Source organism: Pseudochaenichthys georgianus, chromosome 13 (genome assembly GCF_902827115.2).
Source record: "Pseudochaenichthys georgianus chromosome 13, fPseGeo1.2, whole genome shotgun sequence".
Taxonomy (NCBI): domain Eukaryota; kingdom Metazoa; phylum Chordata; class Actinopteri; order Perciformes; family Channichthyidae; genus Pseudochaenichthys; species Pseudochaenichthys georgianus.
In genome coordinates, this window is record NC_047515.1 from 7441827 (window position 1) to 7448495 (window position 6669).

The following is a 6669-nucleotide window of genomic DNA, read 5'->3' on the forward strand; positions in this document are numbered from 1 at the left end:
GCTCCTTATATCCGTTAGCGCAGCTAGCTAGCACCAGATGCTAACAACAACAATAGCCGCGTTCACACTGCGGTACGGTAATGCACGCTCGCTCGGGCCACACATACACACACCCTCCCGGTCCTCCCGATGGCCAGTCGATGCCTGCCGGTGAGCGTGGAAGTGTGGTCTGCTGCAAGCAGGCGGCAGGAGCGGGGCTGTCAGCATCAGCTTGTAGATGGTATTTTAAACTCGATGCGCTCTGAAACTACGGGGCGGCCGAGGAACAAAAATACACATGCGTTAATCGCGTTAAAATAATTAGTGGCGTTAATTTTTTTTTGCGTTAACTTGACAGCCCTAATATTTATACTTTATAAACAAACTGGTTACCCTTTTTTTAATTAGCATACAGAACATTATGAAAACAAACTTGACTAATGGTCGGCTCATAACCTCAGAACACAGAAGAGGAAAAACTGCATGGATTCTCGTTTCATTTTGAAGGAGCTGCAGACCTAAAGTGTGTAGAAGACTTAAATGATTAAAAAGGTCACAATCACATTAATAAAACTGTACTTAGGTTTTAGTTTCACTTTTACAAAACAGAGTTCCACATGTACTATTCTAGCATGTATGGCCATCTCCTCACTAACCCTGTGCTGCTGCTCCCCTGCCAGCTCTGTCTCTCCTTTACTCATCTTCTTCTTAAAATAAGAAGAGATGTCTGTTGACTTTCTCTTCATTTTCTGCAAATTAACATTATACACAGCAGTGATTAATAGTAGCCTACGCATTACACCAGCCCAGCATACCGACATCAGCTAACGTTAGCTTAGCAAGCTCAACTAACGCTAACTAGGATAGCTGCCAAAGTGTGTTTACAGACGAATTATACCTGAAGTCAAGCCAGCCTTTACTGAGCCCCGAGCCTGTTTTCCAGGTCTTCCAGCGGTTTTATCGTTTTAATGCCATTGAACACACATTTTGATCAGAATAACAGCTAAAGGTAAGCATATCTCCGTTTTTTGCTACCTAAAGCTAACACACTAAAGCCTAAAGTGTTGTGGGGCTTAACAGGCAACGAACGTATATGACTTACCTTCTAGAAGTCTGGTGGATTTGTGTCAAGTCAGTAGAAAAGTCAGTAGAAAGAAACGTTTTGCTGCAACCTGCTGCTGTCTGTGCGAATCTCAGAGTGATGCGCATGAGTATCAGAGTGGTGCGCTGTGTATCATATTGTTACCATGGTAGCAGAGGGAGAGGGAGGGGCTGCAGTATGAGCGTTGGAATCTCAAATCAAGCGACTCGCTGGCTGTGTATTTGTTGTTAAATATCAGATATTTGTGTGTGGTGGGGGGGCCAACAAATATATCAGGGTGGCCATGGCCCCCCCTGCTGGCGCCACTGCGTATTTAATGTCCGTTGTTACGCATATCAGAGGATACAGACATTGTCATAGGCGGCGCGTGAGGCTCAGGTTTGGGAAGGCTAAATCACTTTTTTTTTACCTGACGCTGCCCGCCTCCGGCGTCTATAGAAAAGAGATCAACTCAGTGAAAGCACCGCCTGCTGAAAAATCAGAGCTCAGTGTGCAAGTCATATTACAGGATAAAGGAAATACAGTTTAAACTGCTGTATGCAGAGAAGACGCCGACGTGTCGCACTTATCATTCATATCACATTCAATCAGATCATCGATCATATAATATCATAGCCTATATTATCTCCTTATCTGAGTCAGCTGAGCCGTATCTGGCCGTGCAACACTCACAGTGTCACATACTGTATGCATAAGTATTATTTTAAGCAACACGTTAGGTTGACGAAACACTCAACTCAAATGTAATTAAAGTCAGATCCACTCGTGTCTTAGATGGGGCAGTGATATCATACAATTGTTACGCTTTCAAACACTCGGTAGTTTATTTATTTTTGAACCAGTTTTTCTGTATTCACCTTGCAGGTGGCTTGTATCCTGGATTATTATGTTTAAGTCATGGATGAATAATATTAGACAAATATGAACTTTAAAGTTCATATTTGTCTAATATTATTCATCCATGACTTAAACATAATAATTAGTTTACTTTTCATTAATGAAGTATGACGCTGCGCTGTTGCACTGTCAGTACACTTGTCCCTGTTTGTGATTGGTCAAATGTTGCTAACCCCATCCCTTTCACGTGAACGCGCTCTCAGCTGGCGAGAGAAGCCCTGGCTTGGAGTTGATATTAACCAGCGTAGAGATCTCGTTTGTTAGGGTTAGTTTAGATCACTCAAACATATCCAGGGTTTGAACTGGCTTCGTAGTACAGGGCACAGGTGGCTGCATAGCAGTGCTAATGTCAAAGACACAAACATTATACATTATATTTTTATTTTACCAGGATGCAGTGACACAAATATTTGGGAAGGCTTAGCCTTCCCTAGCCTACAGCACCCGCCGCCCCTGGACATTGTACATCCAATACATATCTAAACACGCCTTTTTTATTCCTTAACTCTTTCATGACTTTTCATTTAACACATTCTAAACGCTGTAATCAATACTCCAAAAAATACAGGAAATACTTCACGGCAGTTTGGTTTCCGGTAGTTCCGGATGTTGTCACATGCTACCCACATCTGTAAACAATAACGTATTCAAATAAACTGTACCTTCATTTAATATTCAACAATAATAATATCTCGACGACTATAGTTGTAGTGTTAAAATCAGTAGGTTTCAGTGTGCAACACTCAGAATAAAAGCTTAACAACTGGTTGTGCACAAGAACTTCTGGTGTTTCAGTATAAAACAGCATTTAAACTGACGGTATGTTTAAGGTATTTTATGCCATCAAAACATTGATTTTAATTTCTAACACTTTTCAGAGATATCATATTATCGTGATAGCCAAGGTAGGATTTTCACGGCGGCCATGACGGCCGGTCTGGCCGTGAAGCCCCGAAAATAATTGTAGTCCTACGGCCACCATGGCCTGCGTGCCCCTGATACTGTTAACATCTCGGAGTTGCTTTAAAAGCGTCAGAACAGTGGTTTCTGAACTGCGTTATGCTGCGTTTACAACGGACGCAATGCGAATATTCTCACACTACCGCTGGAGTTTCACCGCGGCTGTCAGCTGTGTTTACTCCTGTCATTCAAACAGGACGCGCTGGAGAGGGGGCGGGGCTTGTGTCCATGTAAATACTGTGGTGGAAACCAACTACGACAAAATTAACCTATTTTACCGTGATTTAATTGTAATACACGTTTCAAAATAATGCCGAAGTAACTACATACTGATAACGGTTAGTAAAAACCAAGCTGTCTAGTCAGGATTCAGACAGTATTGCACTTCATTTATTGTCTTGGTTGATTCTGTTGGCTTATATTTTATTTGATCAATAAGGTATTTATATTGTTTTCCCCTTTTGAAACAGATGTTCAGTTATGTTAAAGTCTTTGATTGCACTTCAAGTCTAAAGTTTACATTTTAATTGTTTGGCACTGACTTTTTGTTTGGCACTGACTTTTCCTCATTGATGTTTTATGTTTTACTTAGTTATGTTTTACTCTCCTTTTCATGTTTATTGATGTTACTGCTAGTAGCTACTACCTAAAACAGAAAGTGAATTTTTATACTGAGAAACTCTGCCTTGAATATTTTATTTTATTTAGCAAGAGAGTGCACTTTACTTGGTGAAGAAACCAGTGTTAACGTTTGTTGTGTAGGGTGTAGTCCTACCTACTTGAACACTGAGGAAGCCATATCAAAATTCCTGTTGAATTGTTCATTCAGGGATTCATTGCAGAATAAAAACCAGCTTGAAATGGTATTTTGGTCTGTTACTCCTTTTTATTTTAGTTTGTGTTACCTTGTAGGTGGTTGTACTGTTAAGTAACTTGAAAAATAACCATAATTAAAACTGCGGTCGCACTTGTGCGCGCAGTGATGAGCGGGCCCTCGCGTCCGTGCGCCTGTCGGGGAGGGTTGCTGGTCCCCCCCCTCAGTCCTCCGAAATGAGCCGTTTGTCATCCCTCTAAATTGTTTACCTGACTTTGCGTTCCTTTGTTTCTGACCAGGAAATCTTAGACATGTGCGCCAACTGTGTCAACCCTAACCCTAACCCTATATTCCGACAGTGAAGAATAAACATATTTATAACTAGTTTAGCTAGCTCCAGAGGTAGATGGAATAGCGAAGTGTGTTTGGTCTAACTGTTAGTGTGTGTTTTGCTCAGCTCCGCAGTCCGTCACAGCAAACATTTAAATGTAAACCTAAGACGCAAAGAAGTGCAAGATACATATAAACAACCATAATGTAGATTCAAAGATATGAGAGAAGTTGTAGATTAAGTGTAGACAGTATTTAAAAAAAGACAATGTTAACAGCAATGTAATAAGTATATACAGTATTATGCAAAATGACAAGTACTACATGGCACACAGATGTAATTTTTTAATTATAAGTAAAAGTATGTAAGGCTGAAGTGACAGCAGTGATGAGCTCTACACGTCTACACTCATACGTCTGTACTGCAGTCAGCGGAGGTTTGGGTGGATGATGTTCCTGAGCGCTGTTCAGGCTTGCTTTATCCAGCACCTCAGGTGGCAGCTCTGTCCTTCTGATTTGCCGTGCACTTTTCAAAGTAAGGGTCGTTCCCCAGCAGATCCATTTCTCCAGAATTGTGGTAATCACAGAGAAAACAAGAGATCATAATAAAGACATGGTTGCTAAAGCATGATTGAACAATGTAACTGTAAGCCTTATAGACAGAGAAAGTGTTTGTGTGGGGGAGGGGGGGTGTGTTTATTTGTAGGCTTTAGGAGATTTTTCATGAAACCATATGGTGCTTCACTTAATAAATACAAGGGCTGAAGCCTAATATTTACATTTATTATATGCTTTAGGAGCTGTTTGTGTTTGTTGTAGAACGTGTAGGTGTGTGTTGTAGAACGTGTAGGTGTGTCTATGTGTTTGTGAGCGTTGATGTGCGAGGCAGACAGGCAGGTTTCAGTAGCTTATCTGACATATAAATGGTCCAAAAAGGTATATTCTCCGTTAGCTTACGAGGTCCTCGATTCAGCTAGCAACTGATTTCTTCATAATTTAGCATCACATTGGATATGGGCAGAATTTGTGCTGGATTGGAATTTTTTGGAACATTTCCCTAGGAGGACTTTGCTAAAATGTGCTTAAAATGCATGAGAAACGCACATTTTTCAAAATGGCTGACTTTCTGGGGGGCGGGGCTAATAAAAACTAATTTGAAATATGTGTGCAATCATAATAGCAATATGTATACAGCGTTTCGTGAATATCAGAATAACTATATCCGAGTAGTTTGGAGTAATTTGCGACATGTAAATGGTCAAAAATGGTGTATTCGCTGTTAGCTTACGACCTCCACGAGTAATTTTTCAAAAATGTGCTCCTCAATTAAGTATCATATGGGATAGGGGCTAAACCTGTCCTGCATTGGAATTTTTCCGATCATTCCCCTAGGAGGAGTTTGCAAGAACGTGCGTAAAATGGCAGAAAAACGCACATTTTTCAAAATGGCCGACTTTCTGAGGGGCGGAGCTAATGGAAGGCAATTTGAAATATGTGTGAAATCATAATAGCAATATGTATACAGCGTTTCGTGAATATCGGAATAACTATATCCGAGTAGTTTAGAGTAATTTGCGACATGTAAATCGTCAAAAATGGTGTATTCGCTGTAAGCTTACGACCTCCACGAGTAATTTTTCAAAAATGTGCTCCTCAATTAAGTATCGTATGGGATAGGGGCTAAACCTGTCCTGCATTGGAATTTTTCCGATCATTCCCCTAGGAGGAGTTCGCAAGAATGTGCGTAAAATGACTGAAAAACGCACATTTTTCAAAATGGCCGACTTTCTGGGGGGCGGAGCTAATGAAAGGAAATTTGAAATATGTGTGCAATCATAATAGCAATATGTATACAGCGTTTCGTGAATATCGGAATAACTATATCCGAGTAGTTTAGAGTAATTTGCGACATGTAAATCGTCAACAATGGTGTATTCGCTGTTAGCTTACGACCTCCACGAGTAATTTTTCAAAAATGTGCTCCTCAATTAAGTATCATATGGGATAGGGGCTAAACCTGTCCTGCATTGGAATTTTTCCGATCATTCCCCTAGGAGGAGTTCGCAAGAACGTGCGTAAAATGGCTGAAAAACGCACATATTTCAAAATGGCCGACTTTTTGTGGGGCGGGGCTAATGGAATGTATGTACAAATATATCCGCAATTCCATGAGAAATGTCTGTGCCAAAATTCGTGAAGTTTTGAGAAACTATATGTGACTACCACACAATAGGGGGCGCTAGTGAGCAGTCTTTTTGAAAATGTACGTTTTTTTTTTACATTTTCGAAAAGGTCCTGGGCTCTGACGTGTGTCCCAAGTTTTGCGTCCGAAGCTCATTTTATGCTATCGCAATTTAAAAATAATGTATAGGCCACGCCCACATTCTGAATTTGTTGCGACACTTTGAATCTAAGTTCGTAGTCGCCCCGAGAGTATGTGTAAACAAAAAACAAAAAGATTAGTCCATCCGCTCTTGAGTTATAAATTGGCGGTGTTTTTGAGGCCCCCTATAGTCCAAAATGAAAATACTTTGGTGTGCCTATTCCCCAAGACAGACTCAACGTTTTCACCAAAATCTGTGATGTT

General features: G+C 40.6%; 1 long non-coding RNA gene across 1 annotated transcript; it reads right to left on the reverse strand.

The window, feature by feature from the left end:
* Nucleotides 1–254: 254 nt before the first annotated feature.
* LOC139434999 (uncharacterized) lies at nucleotides 255–1170 on the reverse strand. The gene is made up of 3 exons (XR_011644269.1): nucleotides 1082–1170; nucleotides 636–728; nucleotides 255–497 (listed from the first exon to the last, which is right to left on the reverse strand). It is a non-coding gene; the product is annotated as an uncharacterized lncRNA (long non-coding RNA).
* Nucleotides 1171–6669: the final 5499 nt, after the last annotated feature.